Source organism: Cavia porcellus, unplaced genomic scaffold (genome assembly GCF_034190915.1).
Source record: "Cavia porcellus strain 051 isolate PalLab524CR breed Dunkin Hartley unplaced genomic scaffold, mCavPor4.1 scaffold_18, whole genome shotgun sequence".
NCBI lineage: Eukaryota > Metazoa > Chordata > Mammalia > Rodentia > Caviidae > Cavia > Cavia porcellus.
In genome coordinates, this window is record NW_026947501.1 from 36,838,651 (window position 1) to 36,862,684 (window position 24,034).

Sequence of the window (24,034 nt, forward strand, 5' to 3'; positions counted from 1 at the left end):
TCTCCCTCTTTGCCTCCTGGCTGCCATGAGCCAAGCAATTTTCCTCCATCATGCCTGTCTGCCATGCCGTTTCTACCTTAAAGTCAGCAGACTATGGGCTGACCTTAGGAAACTGTAAACCAAAACTAAGCCTCTCTTCCTTAATCATAGGTGTCAGGTATTTTGTTCCAGCAATAGGAAAGTGACTAATATATTTGGAAATGCTACCTCTTGAATAAATGCAAAATAAGCATATCCCAAAGTCCTTCTGAACCTGGAACCATTCTTTCTCCCTTCCAACTCCCCCACAGACCTACAACCCAAGAAGGACCCTCCACTCCAGCTCCCCGCCTCTCAGTGCTCTGAAATGCACCTCCTGTGGTTCTTAAGTGCGAGCCTCCTAGTACACTAGCTGATGAAGCTGATTAAGCATTGAGCTTGTTTCACCCTCATGATGGACTAGGGAGGTGTCCAGAGGGTTAATCCTTTACAGAAAACTCATAGAATAAGAACAACATGAAAAATCTGAACAGCCTGAAGGCAAGATTAATAAAGTAGATGACTGAGCAGGAAAAAGGGACACTGACAACCAGGCTAACTACTTGACAAATTTGCCTCAGGCTAGCCCTTCCCAGACACAGGGAACGCGTCTCCTCTCATTATCGTCAAACATTCAAATCACTTTTTAAGAAGAAACTCACTTCGTTTGCTTCTTCCATACTTGATTCTTTTCTCATCCATTTGGTTCTGCACAATGTGAAAAAGCAATGGGAAAATGCTTCAAGCTGAGAAAATTTCTTGGAGGAGCCTTAGATGGGATTATGATGCTGTTAAACTTGAAGTCCATTCAGGGCCATTTGACAACGGCTGACCCAGAGGACATAACTTAGCCTTCCCTATTAAGTCTCTAGCTACACACACACACACACACACACACACACACACACACACACACACACTTACCTAACCAACTCCACCTCCTACAAAACCAAACAGGGATGCTCAGGCATCTCGAGAGGTCCACCAGCTTGAGCAGAAGGAAAGCCCCTACCAGAGTGTTGCACCACACAGAGCAACACATGCCAAAGAAAGCCAAGTCCTGCAGGCAATGTGGACTTTGAGCACAGTTACTGTGCTTGCAAATAATAGACACCCATCCTGTGAGCACTCAGGGTAGTAGCTGCTGCTCTCTTACAAGTAGGAGTAAGACAGAGGAAACAAAAGGGAGACATGCAGAGGGGAAGAAGTAAGGGAAAAGAGAACCAAAAGCTAATCTCCAAAATAGAAAGGTTAAGATGCAACAGGTTCCCAAAGTGCTCAAAATCAAATTCCAGAGAGCAGAAACAGAAAAGATGAAAAATTTCCAATGAAAATGAATAAGATAGACAATGAAGAAAGAAAAAAATCAGAGAAATCAGGTAAAACAATGGAAGAAGGGTGCACGAAGAAAGGAGACCTGCAGAAGGAGCTCAGAAATGCCACTTATAAAACTGTAGGCTGGAGGAGAAAGAGAAGGGGGATCTTGCCAGCCCGTGCAAGTGGAGCCTTTCATTAATTCCCCCAATCTGGCTCCACCTGTGGTACCAAGAACAAGACCAGCGTGGGTCTGTTCCCCATCTCAGAGGTCATCTGTCCTTCCAGGCACTCTACATGAGCCCTACTGGGGACCACTAATTCACAATGGCTGACTTTGCATACTTCTCTAAAGAATGATAAAATGGAGGCTTGGGATTATCAATACCTCCTGCCTGAGATTTCCCATTGACTCTTCTTAGCATGGGGACACCTACACCCTCTTGAGTCTGGGTCTTCTGCCGAACTGTAAACTTGCTAGCCCCACCCATCACCATATACACCCAAGACATAGTGGCGGCTTTGGGAGTGCAAGAGAACCCATCTGGAGACATTGGCTTCCCAGCCATTGATGCAATACTATACTCGTCTCTGCTTCTTATTTTCTAGCCGTACTCCTAAGACAGACAATCGGGACTCTTGGCCGGGCTCCTGAGAAGCCTCACCATGAATTTAAGATCAAACGCTTTTATCACTGCTTCTGTCACCTTTGCTTAAATAACTTTCAACTCTCCCATGCAGAGTATCAGATCTTCAGCTTTTTCCCATCCCAGTAAAATGTCAGCCTTTTGTTTTTCTTCAATAAAACACAGAAATGTAAAAAGTTAATAAAATACACATTTTGTAATTTTTTTCATAGAAGGTCCAAAAGCAAGCCCCCACTGTTCCCTCATAGGTAAGCCTCAGATGTGTCCATCCAGCTGAAAAACCTCCTTAGGGAAAGCCATAAGTGCAAGCTGCTCCCAAGAACTTCTGGGGTCCATAAATGCAGTCTGTCAGCTATGAAATCCAACTGAAAGAAGCAGAGAATGATAAGATGACAAGGACTCAAAGCCTCCACATTTCCCAAATTGGAAGGACCTCAGATCCAGCAAAGGCCATTGTTTAAAAAAGTTCAGGCAGTCTGGGTCCTGCTGTCTGTCTCCTGAATTGAAATATCTAGATATATGCCTAGGAATCTGCATATTAAGGCGTTTCTCCCACCAAGACTCGTTAACCCCACTTCACTGACCTAGGAAACGCCATCCTGTCAGTCTTCCCAGTATTCGTCACCTTTAAGAGACACGAGACAATGCTGCAGGCTACTTACTATCACAGGAAGAAGGTACAAAAAAATCACTGCTCACTTTACCCCTAAGGGAAGAACAGGAGCACAGGAGACCAGACAACCCTGGGAAAGGGGACAAGCCAGTGACAGAGTCCTTAAATAGCTCTTTTTGGGTCTGAGCTGTTTGAAGTCTGGAATGATAGTACTCTGATCCCTTTTGATGACAGTCTCTTAATCTAGAGAGGTGGGATCCTCCCTCCATGAACCGCCACTCCCTCTGACTCTCCAATCTGTCAGTTTCTTAAAGAATAAAGCACTTTTCTTCTATTTTATATAAAAAGCTCCTCTCTGAGGTGCGGTAGGTAGCAGGGTAGCTCCCAGGGCATGTGGAACCCTCCTGTCCCCTGGTGCTTGGCCCCCGCCTCACCAGTCCTTGAGTGTCTGCACTGACCCCCGCTCTGGGTGTGTGGCCAGAGAGGGCAAAGAGCAGAGCCACAAGATGCTCATAGGCTACTCACGCTCTCTATCCTGGGGGCCTCGGCTCTTCCAGTTGCTGAGAATTTGAGGGAACTGATGCCGTCCTACTGCCACTGGCAGTCCTGTACCCAAAATTTTCGCCCCAACTGCTTGATGTTCTTACTGTATTTTCTAAAAGAAGGCTCCAGGCCAATGAGAGGAGATATTTTCAATTTTAGAATTTTTGTAGTTGAGTTGAAAAACACAAAGAAGAAAATCAGAGTCATCTTTAATACTCCCCCCATATGAGTAGTCATTGTTAATAGGGGTTTACACGTATCCATCATTACATTTGTAAATATTTACAACATTGCAACGTTATTTCAAAACTCAGATGGTGCTGGATAGTCATTTTTATTCTTCAACAGTGGGCAAATGAGGAATATTTTCCCACGCTTATTGAAGTCCTTACACAAAATGATTTTAACAGGCTATATAATATTCCATGGTGTGAATTTATTTGATCAGTCTATTTGGAGATTTGGGTAATTTCATTTTAATTTTTGAAATCTTCTAGGACAAGCATCTGACTTATAAGAATTTTACACAATTTTGCTCATTTTCTTAGAAAAAAATCCTAGAAGATGACTTCTGGGTGGGATTAAGCATTTTTAGGGCTTTAAATGACTACTACTAAATCACTTTCCATAGATAGAAAAATTTAAATTACCACTAAGATGAAGAGAGCCATCAACGTTTTCTTACCCTGACAAATAACAAATACTGTATCAGGAAACTCTGAAAATTTGATAAACAACCCAAAGAAATCTTCACTTTCGCCAGTTGTCTAACATCTTTTATTCACTTCCCTGCTGTTGTCTCCCTTTTCTGCATTGGTCTGTGAACACTTTTTAAAATATTAATGATGCAGCCGACTGAATGCATGTGGCACACACTTCCCAGGTTTTTTATTCAACTTATTCACAGATTTATCAACCTACTAAGTAATCATTTATGCCTTTATTTTTAGTGTTAGAAATAAATGAAATTTCCTTTATATAGTACTATATTTTCTTAAAATGTGCATGTGATTTATTCCTTTACATTTTAATCTACTATGAATATATTTTAGTACACTGTGGCTGTAAAATTAGACAAATTTCCATATACTTAATTAATCCAGCCTACCATAAACTAACGAATTAATTAGAAATCACTCCTTAATCACATACTACATTTTATGTATGCAAATGTCTTTTTCAAGGTTTTTCCCTTTAAGTGATTTGTCATATTTTTGCTTTAATAGCATAAAATTTTAGTTTAGCTTTAAAACCCATTTTGCTATCTAGTAAGACAGCACTTATTACAAGCTGAAAAAGCATCCTGTTAGAATTTAATCGAAATCACATTAAACCTATAAAAATGTGGGAACTCACAATATCTTTACAAATTGAAGAACCTCATTGACGAACATTACACTTTTATTCACCTAATGAAATCATCTTAACCTTTATTTTTAATAGCTCCATAGCATTTTACAGTTATCTTTATCTAGGCTTTGCATCAAATTTGTTTAGGGTAAATCACAGCTATTCCACATTTGCACTGCTCATATGGGTTAACGTTATCCCTTATATCTTTAAAACAATAATAGATATATAGACAAGGATTATTGAATTTCCCATACTTGTTTCGGTTCCATTTGCCTGTTTACATTCTGACTACCCTATTTTGCTTTCCATAGCTTCTTTTGTTTTCCATGTCCTGTTGATGATTTTCCTTCTGTTCTCCCAGACCGCAGACGTTGCTGTATGCTTTCCTAGTTTGGGGTGTCCGTGGTCTGTTGCATCCAGGGAAGATGGGTTAAGAGAAGTACATTTTTTGAAAATGAGCATATCCATCAGAAAGACACAGAATGATTATTCTTTTATTTCCCTTCTACCCCCAATCACTCTGACAACCTTCAGATTTTTCCCTGACAACTCCTTCTGCCTTGAACTCTCCCTCTAATCTATTTTTGTGCTATTTACCCTTTTAGGTCTGTTCATTTTCTCTTTTTCTCATTCCATGATCAGACTCTCTCTTTGTCCAGAGCTCTGAAGGAATTTCTTTGTTGCTAGGACGCTCTGCACATACCTGGCTTCACATCAAAATCGAAAGCAGAAAATAAAGATCCTCCAAAGCTAGTGAGTTGTCTGACACACAGTAGGTGCACAGTGTTTGTTAGGTTGAATTCCAGTGGCATGCCCTCTCATATACGTCTCAGCAAGCTAATGAGAAAATAACCCGGAGAAATAGAAAGCAAAATTCACATCTCCTTAGCCATATTGAAACATTCAGCACAGGAATAATAATAAATCCAAAAAGGTCCATCCACTCCTCCTTCCATCTTCTTAGAGCTAGTGTTTGTTTAAGCCACAACCACCTGCTGCTGTACAGCTGTATCAGGGAATAAGTCTGTGCTCTAAATTATCAACTCAGAACCTCCCAGTGGCTTTTCTACTAACGAGCTGCCACATTCAGAGTGATGGGATTTTTGTTTTAGCTGACAACCAAAACAAAATCTGGCTGCTCTGAGCAGGCTCTTTCACTCCACCTGCTGCTTGCTTCTACAGCTAAAGTAGAGCATGACATATGAATCACCAAAGCCCAAGGCCAGGATTCTAACAGAAGCCCATGGATTTCCACGCAGGCATTGAAAATTGTGTGCATGTCATAAGTCTATGCCTGTAGAAACTATTCATGTGAAATATGGGAAAACTGTAAAACCTTAAAAGCTGCCCGTAGCCCTTCCAGTCCAAGTGTCTGTCTTTGATGAAGGCATCAAAAGCTGGGACTCAGGAGGGCTTAGGAATGCACATATCCTCCCTTCTAAAAATGAGATGAGCTCCTCTGTGCCTCTCCAAAACTTCCTGTGTTGTTATCTGGAAGAGTAGCAAGTACTCTGTGGGAAGAATTACAGACACTGAGGTAAAGTTCGAGGAACTATCTGCAGACTGAGAGGCTTCTCAGTTCCACTCATATGCATCTTGGTATCCACTGAGTCACAGTCGGAAGATATTGAAAAACGTATAGATGAAGCTATCATCACATTGGATCAATTTAGTAAGTCTCTTATCTGCTTTGGTTGAAACCATTTGGGGGCAGGAGGCAGGCAGGACTAAGGGTTGAGAGAGGCTTGAGAAGGCTGTGCCATCCCCACCAAATGATCCAAGCTCCACATTCCAAAACCTTTAGTTCACTGAGTACTATATGTCTAGCGCTGTGCCAACTCTTCAAATGCTTTACATCAGGAAACTCTCACCCCCTTCTTCACACAACTGATAAAGCTTTAAGCAGGATCCCAAGGAACATTACACTAATTGTTCTTTGTAAAATCCCAATCCAGCAAACTTGGGAGCTGTGCTCCAACACAACTTCAAATTAGAATTGAAAAATTTTCCTAATGCAAAGGGAGGAGTGGGGGGAAAAAGAAGATTGCCCAGATAAACCAAACACATTTCCAGGACAGCTTTTAACAGGAACATGCGAAATGCTACTCAAACCAAAGAGCCTGGACTGGATTGTCACCCGTGAGTTTCTGAGAACATCTTTCCAGGTACAGCTCTCTCCCTTACCCCATAAAATGCCAACCCTGCCTTTCTCACTCATATTGTTCTCCATAGCATGCACTGCAATGAGCTTTAGGTTTAAACAAAGGAGATTTTATGGTACATATTAAAATGTATCCCAAACAATGCTTATTGTAAAACACTAGGAGTGAATCCTGGGTACATGATTTGTGGACTAAATTATTCTGGTTAAGCAACTGATTTAGTTACACTGACAAAGACCTATGCACATAGGCTGTACAAGTGTTTTCCAAAATATAGTATTTAATATGTTCTACTTAATCCTTTCTTTTCTGTTGAATTGTTCCTGGTTACTGACAAATCTAATGATGGAATTGATTCCCTTCTTTGAAATGTTCGTTTCCAGCTGATGTTGTTTTGAACTTAAGTTTGTGCCTTAATGTATTCTGCTACAAATTTTAATAAAGGTCAGCCATTGAACACCTCTACTTCAAACAAAAGTAATGCTTGTTTGTTTATAATGGGAGGCATGAACAGTAGTAATTTTAAAATTTTTAAAGAGATATAATAAAGCACAAGAACTAACATGATTCATGACTTCTCAGAGAAATGTGCCTTAGGTCCCTAATTTGAGCCTATTTATTCCTATGCTGCAGACTCTTCTAATAAATTTAGCCACTTGACATCTTTGACTATACTTGATTTTCAACCGGAAATTAGGAGGGCTTTTTGGTAAACAAATGCTGTCAGCAGTAAGCTGCTCTCCCTAAAAGCAAACAAAGCAAGCGTAAAAAGCAAGCACAGGAAACCTAGCAGCAAGACAGGCTGTGCCTACTGGGGGCCAAGCTGTATAGACATGGAGGTCAGCAGGAATAGTCCTGCATCTTTCCAAAAACAACGTGAAACAAAACAGATGGTGCTCACTGGCTCCTGTTCAAGAACTAACCAAACTTTTTAAAATATTGTTTAAAGGAGTAGGTTTAATTTACAACCTTAGTACCCATAGGAACGCACACATCAACCTCACTCTGAGATTGCAACATTTAGCCCCCCCACTCCTACTGGTCTATTTCAGTAGTGACAAACCATCGGCCTGTGTGGTGTACAGGGCTGTTCCTATCACTGAAAGCTCCAAAAGGTTTGTCATCACTGGCCTGTTGACACCAAAGCAGCACAACCTTTCCCACCATCCCAGGATGGATGCAGAGCTGCAAATCAAAGGTCCTGCCCTGCAGTTGAACTCCAGTGACTGCCCAGTGAACAGACGTCCAAGCGGCTCTTGAAAACAGCAATGAGAACTGCTAACAGGCAGTCTGCTCTTTCTTCACATGTGCTCAAGTCATGAAGAGGGAAAATAAAGCAATCATGCATCTCTTGGGAAAGATGTTTGCTCAACCCCTTTATCATGTCTTCTATTTCTGTAATAAAAAATTCTTCTCCTCTCTCCAAAGCCAGAAAGTTACACGGGTGCAAATCTGAATTACTTTCTTCCACTCTGGGTTACTTTCTTCCATTCCCAGAAGGCCAGAAGGGGTTCTGGGATTAATGAGAGCTGCAATGACTGGGCCACAGGTTTGGAGGTTGTTGCTAGGGCATGGTACGCCATACCTATGTCTGGAGCTAAGTTCCTTCTGTCAACTTTATGCTTATATCTTCAGTTGAGCCCCAGTAATGCAATATGAGGAGCTTCCTCTTGGTGCAGGAGACCCATTGCTTCATATGCACCCTGGAAAGACACATGCTGGAAGACACATGCTGGAAAGTAAGAATACTTTTATAATTCTCCAGACATTCACCTAAGACTTTAATCACCAAACAGCTAGTGACCTGCATGTGTGTGTTGCCAGTGAGTATCAAGAAGGGTGAGGAGTAGGCTTCTCTAAATCCAACTTCATCCAAGCACCTCACTGGATAAGAGGCAGGGAAGATATTTGATCTTTGATCTTCTTGTTCCAGAGCCAACCTCCTCACAAGCAGCAGTAACATCTGACGACCAGGAATGACTTGGTAAGAACAGGGAGCAGGAAGGGCTGGAGATTTAGCTCAGTGGCATAAGCACGTGCCTTGTAAGCACAGGGTCATGAGTTTGATCCCTGGTACCAAAAAAAAAGTAAAAAAATAAAAATAAATAAATAAGTAGAACTCAAGATTTAAAAAAAAAAAAAAGAACAGGGAGCAGGAATAGGGAAGTACACTATGCATTTTTTTCTGATTCAGATTCAAGTGAGTCCTTGATTAAAACTGTGTTATCAGGGGCTGGGGATTTAGCTCAGTGGCATAAGCACCTGCCTTGCAAGCAGGCAGCCGTGAGTTCAGTCCCTGGTACCGATAAAAAGGAAAAAGACAAAAAAAAAAAAAAACTGTGTTATCAATCTTCTATAAAATAAGACTGTCTTGAGCAGTGGGCCTCAATCAAGGTGATTTTGTGTACCCCTCAACCCAATCAGAGTCCATGTGGCAGGGTCCTGAACCATTTCTGATCACCATCCCTGGTGGCTAAAGAGTAGAAATCCTGCTACACATCCTACAATGCACAGGACAATCCCTAAAACAAAGATGTCAGTGGGTCCGAGGTTGAGACGCTGCTTTAACAGGCCTGGTGAAATACGGATACTGAATATAAATGTAGCATAACATATGAATGCATCAGAATCTCAGACCAGTGAGCGGAGACTGTCTCTGCAGTGTGATAATGGTACCTTCACCATCCTCAGCCTCTTGGAAACCCATCAGCCTGAGCAGATCAGCACCCGACTCCCAGGTGACTCTTGCATTTGGCCCATTCTGTCTCTCTCTCCTTTCCTTCAAGGTCCTCACTGGCCACTTAAGACACTGTCACTCCTCTATGCCTACCTTGAGTCCTGTCCAGCTTCTGAACCAATCTCGAAGAAGGCTAGAACAACACCACTGTAAAAACAATATATTAATAGCTTTTGTCACCACCAAAACTTCCTGCAACTGGGAAGGAATGCCTCTATGTTAACTAGTTGTTTTGCATATTGTTACTCGTAGACTTGGCAACAGTATTATACGTATAACTTACATTTTAAAGTTAAAGAAACTAAGACTCATAGAGATTAAATAGTATGCTCACTTTCTGAGAGATAGTGAGAAGCCAACATCCATGTCCACTGTGGATAAGCCCCAATGCCACACTTCCTCTGTTTCTCACCAAAGTGATGCCAAGTTGGGTATAAGCTAGCTTTTGATTTATATATTATGTTATTGGAAATAAATCCACAAGCCAAATAAGTTATCAGTGTCTTCTTTAGTCTTGCGTTTTAGTTAGGATTCTTTGATTGTAAGTTATAGAAACCAATTCTATCTAGATAAAATAAATTGAGGCAATTTATTACAGGGATGTAGAGATTCTCACAAAAATGAAGCAAATAAAATCCACAGAGGCTTCTGGCTTTTTTTCTTTTTTCTCACTTTCACTCCAGATTGACTTTCTTAGCTTCCTCATTTCCTTTTTCTTTGATTATAGAAAAATATGGCTAACTCACACTGCGTGAGAGTCTGTGTTCTCTCTCTCCCTCTCCCTCTCTCTCTCTTTCCCCAAGTTCTGAAAAAATAAAGTGACAAATCCAAACCTGAGATACATTTCAATCTTAACTAGTCCTCACCAAGGGGACAAGAGTCTTGTGGACCAAATATAGATCTGGAAGCCCATTCCCATGGATAAAGAGAGAAAACAGCACTTCCCAAAAAAGAGAGAAGAGTTATCAGGTCATGAGCTGAGCAGGTCTATTCATGAGATTTCCATTATCCCAGGGCCCTTTTGAAACATTAACACTGAACAAGAATTGAGTAGGTTGGTTTGTCACTTATACAGAATCATGTAAAAACAATCAAAAGCAAAACTTACACAGGGAAAGAACATGATAGTAATTTATTCCTGTTAACTCTGAATTTTGACAAGTAGACTACACAAAACAGTGATTAGAAGGCTCCTGCTTCATGAACTAGCGGAGCTGTGAACATCACTACTTTCCACTTCTTCAGAGGTTTATTTACTGTCTGAACTCATGTCAGAGTTAATGGTTCCATTACTGTAGATTGGCTCTGCATGGCTCTCTCAAAGGAGGCAGGGGTTGTCAGGTAGTTTTCTCTCCATAAGACAGAACAGATAGATGCTCCTTCCCCAGAAAATAACTACCTAATTCACCTCAGAGCAATTCTACTAGGGAAACACAGCTCCTTTTTCTATGTTATGACACTACCTTTTTTATCATTAATACAGATGTTTGACCATAAAGGGATGAAAAATGAGGACAAAATGGATGAACTGTATGCCTCTAGGGTTTGAAATTCACATGGACAGCCATTTTGATCAAGAGTGCAGCACCAAGTTCTGCCTTCTCCTGCACCTCGCTCTCAAATTGGCCCCTGAAGCCAGCCTGATTCTTGGCTATTGTAAAAGTACATAGAATTACCTTGGATGTCAACAAATGGCATTGAGAGATACAAAGAGTACATTGAATAGAAGATAAGCCAGGGCAAGTGAAGACATTTTCTCTTCCACCCTATAAAATGCAGATAGGTGAAGAACTACTGCAGATATCATAAAGTGGCTATATTTATAGTCCCTTCTTATTATGGCTTTTAGTGAATAGTCTCTCTGTTGCCTGAAGCCATTCATTTTCAGAGAAATATGGCCCCATTTCTCTATTTATTTATCTCTTTAGAAATGGGGAAACATAAACTGTTGCACTATAATATTTTTCTTGCTTTTAATAGTTCAAATGGTTGAACAGTAAAATGAAAGTCAAGCATTATTTTTATTCTTTGAATTTTCGTCATACTGAGTATCCTTAATGCCATATAATATCACAATCCTAAATGGTCTCAATTTGATTCTCTTTCTTTGATTCAAACTTCTGAGGTTTTAAAGGGGACAAGAAAAGATTAGGCAGAAAAGAAATTAATCATCTATTGTATCTAAAATACAAAGTAAACAGGTATTTTCAGGTACCAAATTTGTAACTCATATATGCAAATCTTAGAATATAGAAAAGCAAAGACAGAAATAGCTAAAATTCTTCCAAAACAAACAGCACATTCCAAGAAAACTCTTAAAATGAAACTTAATTGGAAAACACAAACTATACAGAATTTTGAATGTGCCAAAAATGATTTTGTAATACCTTTGCTACTCAGGAAAATGATTAATTTTGATACGAAGAGATCATTGTTTGGTTTATATAATCCAACTGTTTTACCCTAGTTCATGACAAGTACAGTATCCAAGTCATTTTAGAGAAATGCACACTCTTTTCCCACACAGAGCTTCTCCTTGAGCCACACCTCCTTCACTGCCATGGCTTATGTCAGTGGCCCCCCAGCCTCATGCAATTATGGACTCAACCAGATCTAGCATTTGTGATTGGTTAATTGTCTAGTGCTTGGATTGGTGATATGAGTGTTGCACCCACTCAGGGTGGAGCAAGTATATAGTGTAATGGCAGGAAGAAGGTGTGTCTGTCTCTTGCCGATTTTGTACTTACTATTTGCGGCTGCGTGAACTGCAGCCCTACCCTGCCGTGCTGCCTTGGAACCAACTGAGTATGGACTAAAACCTCCAAAATTGTAAGAAATAAACCTTTCCTTCTTTCATATTGGATGTCGGGTATTTTGTCTCAGCAAGGAGAGTGAAAAATAACTAAGACATTCACTGTCCCGCATGAACAAACCAGAAAGAAACCCAGGTTCTCTTCTCATCCGTGGATTTAGCTCCACACCACACAGTCTGCTGCTTGTCTTCCCTGAGCTGAGATTCAAAAGGGAACTCCCAAGTGGAGAGTACTTGAAGAAGAAAATCAGAAAACGTGAGAGACAACTCCACAAAAACACTCATGCCAAAATACTACCCAAAACACAGACCACTATCACAGTCTTCTCCTCAAAGCCAAATTTCCCCCACCAATTCAGATATCTGATACTCAGTGTCCTAAAGATCCTTCTTGAAACTTCATAATGTCGAGGATGAAGCAGTAAGGAAAAGAAGGATCCACTTCCTCCCTAGATGTGGGAATTTCCTGTTTGTTGATTTTCCCCATCTATTTCCCGAATTGACTCGCATTCTAGACTAATCTTTTCTCATGAGTTACATCCAATGCATCACCAAAATGACATTTCACCTGGATTCAGCCTATCTTCCATGGATTACAGGCTTCCATTTCCTGCCAGATTCTAAACTACCTAACGATAGAACCTTTGTTTCCTGCAACTCAGTGATTAACAGTACAGACTTTGAAATCAGACTCTTTGGTTGCTGATCATAAGTGTATCCTAACTGCATGACTTTGCTACTTTACTTCCTAATGCTTTGGTTTCCTGATCTGTAAAACAAATAGGGATATCACTAGTAACTACCTCGTGGCAAGGCACAGAAGACTAAATGAGGTAATTTCTGTAAAGTACTCACAGCACAAAGTATATTAGTGGTCACTTAATGCTAGCTATATTATTTCCTTAGAATGTGGAACCTAGTGGAATCCTTTGTCAGATGAATGAAAGAGTCCCAAGAGGCATATAAGCTCTCAAAAGAAATCTGCTATTGTTGAGGAAGATACTGGTTAGTCTGCTGAGCTCTTTTATGGCTCGAGGAAGGCAAGAAAATTGCAACATACACAAAGTTTTCCAAGCAAAAAAAAAAGTTTTCATCATAACAGATACCACACTTTCCCTGTGACTTTGCATATCACTGTTTAGGACTCAAGAAAAATTTCATTTGAAGGACAAGAGAAGAAAGTCAGAGTGAGTTTAAAGATAATGTAAAAAAGGGAAAGTCTGGTTTTTACAACTGCTCTTCCTGTCCTGGCCAGCCTGAAAAACTGTCTCCATCCACAAAAGAAATGAGGTGCAGAGAAAAATTAAGAATGCAAGTAGGAAGTTGATTTTGGTTTTACAGGCACTTGAATGGTATCTCAAAAAATTTAGGGGCCATTTAAAAGTACCTCCTCTTATTTATGGTTGCACTTCCTGAATGAAATATTGTCTGCATTAATCCCCTTTGGAATTACAGAGCTTTTCTATGTTTGATGCCTCCAGAAATGCAGAACACAAACACCAACCAAAAAAATATATGGAAAAACATAAATTAGACTTTTCTCCCACAGGAATGCATCCATGCATCAGAGCTTATAAATTTAAATTATATCTCTACTGCCATCGTGTGATAGAATGGTTTTGAGTGAAGATATGCTTAAAAAGAGAGCCAAATATTCAGAATATGAGGAGCTTTCAAGGAAAAAGCTGTATTCTTCTTTTCCATAACTCTCAGGCAAGGTCACACTTCCGATGACACGAGGTTAAAGAGAGAGTTGGGGAAGTGCTGTCTCCATGCAGCCACAGAGCAAGCAGGCAGGCTGCAGAATACAGAAGATACCATGATGATGATACCCAGCTGTTCTCAGTCACATTAAATGATCCTGTTCTCCCTCTTTCTGGGTCTAAAAGCTGCTCTTGTAGAATGATATTCTCCAATCCATCTCCCAGGCTGCTCTTCCTCCAACATAGGACTCAATCTTGTAGCAGGCTCCAGTCACTGTGGCCTCCCTCATCCCCAGACAGTTCTCTCCCTGCTGGAATCAGACATCCACATTCACATGCATTGTTCTTTGCCACTTTGAGCTCTGTCGCATTGGAGATCATTTCCGTCACTTTCACACACTTGAAAATCTGAAAGAGGTGTCTTCTGCATACTTCTGCAAGCAAAGGAGTCCATTTTTGACCTGACTCAGAACTTGGGTCTCCTCTCATCCTCTGTGTGACCCTGCAGATCTCATATTTCACAGCATCAGCATTACAGTAAATGTGTGGAGCTTGTCTTTGGTGCCCCCCAGTGTTGCTCCCTATTTCCCTCTTCCTAAATCGCCAGTCTCTTCCAAGATTCCACTACCACACAAAGCCCCTTGGATGTCCTTCCTCCCACCACACCTGAGCTTCTCACTGCCTCATCTCAAATCTGCAACTCCAACTTCCCATCAAGCTCATCTCAGAACCCAGCCTCTGTAAAGAAGAGAAAATCCCATCATTTGCTAAGACAGGGTGATGGGTCTTCTTTTTTGTTTCCTCCATAGAATACTTGGTCCCAGCACAGGAAAACAGATTTAAATATCCAATTATATTTTGGACCATTTTAGCCATTTCTACAGCCTCCCACTTCTACATTTTCTTATCAGACTTTTCTTCCACGTGCTGTATGCAGTGCAGATGTTAACTCCTGGGCAAAAATGCCTAGAATACAAAGAAATGGAGATTCACTATGATTTTTGAGCTTCTAAATAAATTTATAAAAATTGTAGCAAAAACTTGAAAGTCATAACCTTTTATCTTTAGTACTAGATGATATTTTAATTGTAATCCTAAGCTTTAACTACCGAGCATGAAATATTGGTTTCAGTACAATAAAACCTCACCTAACCAAAGCGCATGTTTCTTATAAACTTAGCTAACTACTTAATTGAATCACAATATGGCTTGTGAAAATTAACCTGAATACTCAAATCTACTTCCTTCAAATTTGTTGTGATTCTAAGTACTTTCTTTCCTTTTTATATCTGTTCCCTGTGATGAGTTTTTTGAGGCTTCTTAGTTTTTCTGTGTATAATAAGAGCTATTGTTTATATACATACCTCCCAAATCCCAGGTATTAAAACTGATAGTGTTATTGAAAGGCAATAGAATCCTGCAGAGCTGGAGCTTAATAGTTTTCCTATTCATTTGGAGTGTGCATTTGAAAGGGATATTGGGACCTCAGCCCCTTCTTCTTTCCCTCCCTTGTTCCTTCCCAGTAGATCAATAGTTATTCTCTACCACACATTCCCACTGTGTGCTTTGTCTGAACACAGGCCCAAAAGTGGTGGCTCAATGAGAGACTGACATTTTCAAAACTGTAAGCCAGAGCAAGTTTTTTCTCTCCTCAAGTTATGATCTCAGGTATTTTGTTACAGTAATGGAAAGCTGACTAACATAGCAATATTCCAAGACCTCTGTCCTCTGAAAGTATCTGATTTTGTCTGCACCTTTTAAAAGAGTCACTTGAAAGTAACACAATATCTTAGTGTCACATAAAGTAAACAGATTAGATTGGGATTATTATTAAAACTGTCTACTTTTATTGATTTCATCTATAAATAAATAAATCCATGATACAAAAAAGTAAAAATTGTGGTTTTAATTATCTTTTCATATGCTGCTACCAAGTCTAGAACATAACTCTTTAATGATTTATATCTAGGTATCCAGCTGGAGCCTCATGTGCTCATAGGTGGAACTTCTGGAGGTGATGGGGTCAAAATACCAGTGAATTAGTCCACTGATGAGTCTACAAGTAAATGTGATTTAGGAGGTGAAGTCGGATTGGAGTAGGTCACCAGTAGAGCATGACCTGGAAGAGTGTGTCCCCTCCTCCTCCTCCTTTTCTTCCTCTTCCTCCTCCTTCTCCTCCTCCTCTTTTTCCTCCTCCTCCTCCTCCCTTACTTCCTGACTGCCAAAGCGTGAGCTGTTTCACCTCTGCCATGTTGCCCTGCCTTAAGACAGCTAACTATGGACTGAAACCTCTGCAAATTTGAACCAAAATAATAAATCTTACCTCCTTTAAATTGTGAGTGTCAGGTATTGTGTCCCAGTGACAAGAAAGTCAGCAAGACATTTATATTACTCTTTAGTCGAGCTATGAAAAAAGTTGAGCACTGAGCATTAGGAGAAACTAGGATGAAAATATCAACAGAAAGGAGAAAATTAATGTTGACATATATAACCCTCATTCTGTCTTGTCATCTCTCCCAGTCTTCAATCACCCACACAATTTATATATATATATATATATATATATATATATATATGCTTTGTATATAAATATATATATATGCTTTGTATTTCTATTCATGTTGTAAAAAACTTTAGGATGGAATAGAATATACTAGCATTTTATGAAGCTCCTACTTCCTGGTTACTAAATGACTAACTGTTAGTAGCCACAATCCACATTTTTATGTGTATTTCAGAGTACAGAAAAATCTCTTTATATACCTTGCTAAAAGTCCAGAACTTTTAAAGCTATCAAAGGGAATTTAGAAATCATCTACATCAATCCCTGCATTTTACAGGAATAATGAGGGAACAAATACAGATAGGTAAAGTTACATGAGTAATTTAGAGCCTTCATCTCTGGACAACTCATGGATTTTGCTATTTTCAAAGTAGCTCACTGGTCACAATTCATTGCCTCCTCCTGGTGGGTCTGCTCTTACATTGTCCTTATGTCCCTTCCAGTATATAGCTCCGGTTCTCAAATCAGTATTTGGAGCAGTGGAAGTGAAGATCTCATTTTTCTTTCCAATAGACTGTTATTTCCAGTCTATCCAATAGCCTGGAAAGATGGAGAATGTGGAAATATATGTTTCCAACCAGAAGAGCAGGGTCTACCTTGCTAGGGAGGATAACCTGGATCTTACAATTTTCTTTTCTTCTCTTTCTTTTCTGTACTGGAAATTGAACTCAGGACCTTGTGCTTGCCAGACAGGCACTCATGCCACTGAGCTATATCTCCAGCCCATAATTTTTGAACAAAAAGAACAAAATCCTATCAGGCTTCCTTCCTGACATGTTGTAGCCCAAAGTGTGTTTCCCATAACTGACAGTGACTCTTGTCAAACTGGGCCAGTACTGCCGCAGCCAGCAGTGCACCACGAAGACCATGTGTTGAGAACCCTTCACCAGCTCTTGCTGACATAGCATTATCACGTATAAATGGTACACAAAGGCAGAAGCGAAGGGGTGATTATTACTGAGATCTCTTAGTCAGCCAACAAACCAGTGCTGGAGCAGAAAGGAGGGAAGCGTCAAAAATAGACACTGCATTAACACAGAGGAAAGAAGTACACACCTGGGACCTTCTTCCCTTGGCAACAGTAGCAACAGCAAAGCCTCAGCTCTGAGAGCAGGCACTTTGAGATTAAAAACTTGACACTCCATTGGGATGGTGACTTTTGGGCAAAGAGCAAAGTGTAGCTGCCTAATTCACATGGTGAATCCTACTAAAGAAAGCGTCCCTAGAAATGCAGTGAACACACTGGGAACAGGAGACAGTCGAAGGCTGTGTGGCCTGGTGCAGCTCTGGGTGGTGTCAGTCTTGCATGCATGAGCTCCCTTGAAAACTCCTTTGAAGTTTCTCTAGAGAAGGGCTGGTGAAAGTGAAAGCATATGAATTGAGTTTCATCACCACTCAGATCACATCACATTGGTAATAGACCTGCATACATTTATGAGCTTCTCTCTAATTTGAGGAGCAGTGGGGTCCTGAGCGCATGAACGAAGTCCTCTGCTGAATAAAGATGTCCACAGCAATACAAGAGATTGGGAAAGACTTGCAGCCTTCAACCACTCCTTCTTACCCCTGACCACCAATTCTTCCACAAGCTTTCCCATCTGGCACATAAAACCCTGCCCTGTACTGACATTATGCCGAGGACATTTCCTTTGGTTCTTCTAAATTTTCCCCACCTCTGCCTGCACCACAAGTCAGGCTGGAACATCAGGCCTCCTGTTAATCCAGGAGGACCATCTAGACAAAGTCAAAGGACCACGGACTGGACACTACAGGAGCCACCAGGGAGTATAAAGGGCAACTGAGGTATAAGTGAACCACTGGAAACCCATGTCAGTTATAAAGAATCCTGACATCAGATTGTGTAGATTATCAGAGTCAAAAACCACCGCCACCATCAGCCAAGGGCAGGACTAGGATCTGGACAAACAAGCAAAGCGTACAGTGTCATAAAGTGCTTGTTATGTGGGGCCGTCCTGTCTGCCTAGTTAGGTTTTCAGTTCTTTGAACGCTCAGTCCCAACACTTCAGATATAATTCTGATATTCATGTATCTGTTTGATTAAGCCAATTAGGTAAATAAAATAAATTAATTATTGAACTTGTGTATTCCAAGTCATTAGAAGCTTGACTGATTTTATTTCTAATTCTTCACGAGATGTCAGATGTGCATGGACAAGGACAATATTAAAAAATCATAGAGCATCCATCAATTGCAACAGTTACAGCAGAGAGTCCAGGTGGGTGCTGGTTGGTAACCTGCTCTGGTGCATCTAAACAGTTAGATACAAACTTAGGTGTGGGACTTACATTTTTTTCTCAAATGATGCTTGAACATTATGAGTTATAGATATTTATAACAGACATACACCAGGAATTAATATTGTAGTCATTTCCTTGTTGTTAATAATATCATAATTATTATAATAGTTATGAATAAGTCAGTTGCAACTGAAATGGCCATGTGTTAGTGGGTTAAAGTATTCTATTTTATTGGGCGAATATGAAAAAAATGTTTGGAAATAAGAGTTAGAGAATAGATGACTGGAGATTTATACATCATATGATGGAAAAACTTGCTAATGTTTAATATAGGAACTAACTAATCACTCACAAGTCCAGAGAGCAGTGGTAAAATTCAAAGAAGCAAGGAAGTCTGTTTTTTTGTTTGACATGTTGGTGGGCATTTTAGCTGCGCAGGTGAAGACGATTTTGTATGACAAAATGATTGACACAAAAGGTAAACTACTTGTCTTAGTTACTTTTTACTCCTTGCTGAGACAAAATACCTGAAGCCCAACTTGGGAAAGGAAAGGTTTATTTCTTACAGTTTTTGGAGGTTTCAGTCCACACTCAGTTGGCTCCAAGGCAGGTGGCATGGCTGGGCCACAGTTCATGGCTGCAAACAACAAACAGGAACCAGCAAAGAGCAAGACACACCTTCTTCCTGCCATTACATCACATCCTGGCTCCACCTCTATGTGGGTGTAACACTGACACCATCAATCCAAGCACTAGATAATAACCATCACAAATGCACAACACAAAATCATGGGGCCTGGGGGCCACCGACATAAACCATGACGCTACTCTTACGAGTAAAGGAGTAGGGCTTGGGTTTTCCTTTGAAAACTCAATAGGTAGCCATGGGGCTCTGAACTCCACTCTAACGAAGGAAGATAAAACTTCTCTGAGAAGAAAATTCTCATTCACCAGCCCAATAGTAAGCAGTGGCTTCTAGTGAGACATGATCAGGGCGAGACGCCTTTCAGTGGCGACAAGTTACAATCTGGGAAAGAGTTTCAAGGTTTTTCAAACACAGCCTGGGCAATTTAACAATTTAGCAAGAACTTATCTCAAAATTTAAAAAGTACTGGGGATATAACTCAGGGCAAAGACCTTGGGTTCAGTCACCAAAAAAATAAAAAGAGGGGAGATATTTATCTTAAAATTGCCAAGCTGTAATTCTTGGTAGCCCCAAAATGTCAACACCACACTGGCAGTGCCAAGACAAGGTTAAGGATGGGCAGTGTGCAAAGAGCTTTCTCACACACTGACACCACCCCAAACATGCTCTATCTCTGGGGATGGTTAGGAAATAGCAGCATCATACGAATGGAGGACAGCAGCATTATCAGTAGCCAGGTCATCAGTGACCAGCAATGAAACCAGAGGTGGATCTGGGCCTGACAGTGGAAAAGCAGGTTGGCATGGATTGAATGACCACTCCAAATCTCTTGTTGAAACTTAATTGTCATTGCAACAGTTTTAAAAGTGAGACCTATGAGAAGTAATTCAGAGGTTTCATGAATGGCTTGATGTCATTAGTATAGTAGTGGGCCAGTCATCACAAGAAAGAAAGAAGAACAAGTTTGTTCTAAGCCTATTGCAACCCCTCTCTTGGTCTCACATGTCTTTCTGTCATGTTACATCACCGTGCCCCTTTCAGTCACAGACATTGTGCTCTTGGCCTGCCCAGCCTCCAGAACACTGAGCCAGATAAATTTCTATTGCTTATAATTTACTCAATCTCAAGTATTCTATTATAGAAATCAAAGTGGACTAAGTCATAGGCTAATTATGGATAAATTCTTGAACTATATTAGGCAAGGTTCTTCAGAGAAAGAGTCCACAGAATGAATGGATAGATGAATGGACATATGGATGCAGAGAGAGAAAATTTACAGTTCCTCTGCCTTCGGATCTATACAGGCTCTCAGCAGAGTGAGTGTGGTTCGTCCCCATGATTGAGGGTGATCTCCTCTGCTCTGTCCACCATTCAGATGCTGATGTCTTCTGGTGATACCCTCATAAACACATTCAAAAATACTGTTGTACCAACTGAGTATCCCCTACCTCAGTCTAGCTGACATGTAAAATTAGCCATCACAGGGACACAGGGGCACATATGAGAGAAGCTCAGTTTTTCCCTAAGTATCCTCAAAGAGGGAATGGGAGCTGAGGGCAGGCATGAAATGGGCATGTGGGTGTTCATGCATGTAAAAGAAAGAGAGACCAACAACCCTGAGTTGCTTATGGACTATAAAGCAATCCAAAGATCAACTAAAAGTCAATTCTGACAATTGGGGGATTTCAAGCAGTTATCAAAAGACATTCATTCACAGAATGGCTCTTACAGAATTCAATCACACCTTAAAATGAAGCAAAATAAGCATTGGAAAGAAAAAGAAAAAAAAAAAACCATCCTGCACCCACATGATAAGATAGCAGGGCTTTCCAGGAAGACTAGAAATCCTTGGCCCATAGAATACGAATGCTGACAGCAGGCCATCAAAGCAGCTGACAAAACCCTTGTAGGCAGCGCTTACCAGCTGTGCACATAAAGGAAAGGTGTGTGACAGCCTTGGACTAAGAAAAACAGACTTAAAAATGAAACTTCACCAGGGTATAATGTCAACACTGAAGCCCACGCTGCCTCAACTCCTCTCTCATCTGCAAAATTTCTCTCTGAAGCTGATTGTGTAACTAACAGAAAAACTGAAAAACTGAACCTGTATGTACAAGAACAGAGAGTCTGTGTATCTGTGTGTATGTTTGTGTGCACATGCATGCATATACACGATGAAAATGCAGAAGCACGCGAATATATTTAGAAATCAGACTATGGTTCCTGTTGGTATACTTTCTTTTGCAAAATGCCTGATTTCTACCCTGAAAAATATTAAGATACTCAATTGTGTATTCAGCTAACATGTCCTGAGTATGCCTAGAATTCTTCTAAGGTAGTATCTTACTGTCATAATTAGTTTTTAGAACACTGCAAGGTTTGTAGACTTTTTTTTTTTTCATTCAGATAAAAATCAAAGCTCGGTGACTTTGGCCACCCAGTGCTGAACTCTACATGGTTAAGGATTTAGAGCCAGATCTCCTGATTCAGAGCTAAAGGCAGAGCCAGGAAAGAAGGCAGAATGGGAAGGAGGCTGATGGGCAGTTCTGAGAGGGGGTCCCCAAGAGCCAAAAGGACAGAGGCTGCCAAGGAGGAAGATGTGAAGAGTGCAAAGTGTCACAAACAGGTCAGAGACGTAAGGAATGAAATGTGCTCTTCTGCGTTCATGTAAAAAACAAATGGCTGCACAGCTATGCACCAGGCACTGCTGGCACTGGGACAAGCCACACGAAGAGTATTGTCAGCTTAGTGACACTGGTGCTCTACCCGGCCCCTGGGATCATTTTCTGACACTTTGTACACCACTCTGCACCAAGGCTAACACCCAGGCCCCCAAGGGACTACACACACAAACATGCAGGAAGAAGAGCTGAGGCCCTGGGGGTTTAGTTTTCCTGAAACAGCCCTTGCCTGCTGAGCATCAGTACTGGTATGATACAGCAGCCCAGACCCTGGGTCTCCCATGGGCAATTGGAGGCATGACATACACACAGAGATCCCTCGCAAGGTCAGGCTGTCGTTCTATCCTAGGGTGGTGACTGAGGACACTTACACGTTTGGTCTCCTCCCTGTCACTGTTCTGCTTCCCTGCTCCTCACCAGGCTTCTCATGGAGCTGTTCTTAGCAGTGTATGTACACTTGAAGCAAGATGGCCCCATGAACAAGACACGTAGTGCAAGTTGGGGAAATGCAGTTGCTGGAGAAGCACATGGAAAGGGCCTGTGATTTAGGCTCAGAGGACAGGCAGGGCTTCTGGGAGACACTGGAGCAATGTACAGAAGTCAGCCTAGCAAAGGGGGCATGTGGGTAGGGGAAGCAATTGGCGCCAAAAGTTCTGAGCAGAAAAACAGCAGAGCTTATTAGAGATGCTACAAATAAATCAACATGGCTCTAGGGCCGGACAGGAGAGGACCTGGCAACCTGGAGGCAGCAGCAGGCACTGACCACTTCCAGCAGCTCAGTAAGCCAGCCTGGGGGGTTGGAACATCCTGAGGACCCTGAAGTGCCCTTGAGGATCTCTTTGGTGGCAGTAAAGCGAATGGATTAGAAATAAGCAAGATAGGAGCCATGAGGACCCATCAGGAAGTTATTCAAGTAATCCAGCCAAGAGTTGACACAGCCCAAAATAAAGCTGAAGTGGGACTGGAAAGAGGAATGGATTACTACTGAGAGGCCACTTGTGCTCTTACAAGGGCAAGGCCAGTGAAGCGGTCAGGGCAGAAGGCAGCCTGAGTGGATGGGCAACTGACAGGGCGTGAAAAGGGAGACAGCAAGTGTACACTGTATCTTTAAGAAGCTTGCTTATGAGGGGACAGGAAGGGAATCAAGGGTAAAAAGGGATCAGCAGAGGGGGTGGGGTTTAAGATAACAGAAAACTGGAGAAGCTTTATACAGCCACAGAGAAAGTGAGACGTATCCTACGACATGCCTGCTCCATTCTCTCCCTGCCTGCCTTGTTCCTATTTTTCTTTTCTGTCTGCACAAAGACCTGTTGTTACATACAATGTCCTTAACCTGTGAGCAAGAAATGCTAGCAGCAAGAAGATACCAGGGCATAAAAAACAAATACTTCAAAAGTTCAGAGGTATGCTTGTCCAAACATTTCTTTGAAGATAATTTTGCTTTTTCCAATCCAGGACTTGTAAAAAGGGCACCATGGCACAAACAGTCTTGTTAAGGCCATCGAAGGCAGAAGGTTGGAGGAAAAGATCAATTAAAACTCTGCTTTCCTCCGCCTGATAATGGGTTTGACATTTGAAGAACTCACAGCCAACAATGCCTGCGATAGCAAACCCCACATGTTGGGAAAAGCTCTTTGTTGCAGGCCAGGAGAGCACCAAGCGAAAGGTCTACACTGCATAGCTTTTTCATATTTGAAGGGTTGTGAACTCAACCTGGCTGCTTCTTCAGGTGCATCACCCTCTCCTCTGCACCTCCCAGCAGATGACATTTTAGACAGCTCCCTCCAGGCGAGGCCCAAGGAGATAGAAATGCTGCCTCCAAGCCTCGTGAAATAATTCTTCACTTGGGTTTTGCAAAGTTCAAAGAGGCTGCTGGTTACTTCAAGATGTTGTGAAATGTTTGACTAATTCTCAAAAGGTAAGAGTTTTGGTGATGCAAAGAAAAGTGTTTCCCCAAGATAATTCAACTGGATATCTGTGCCAC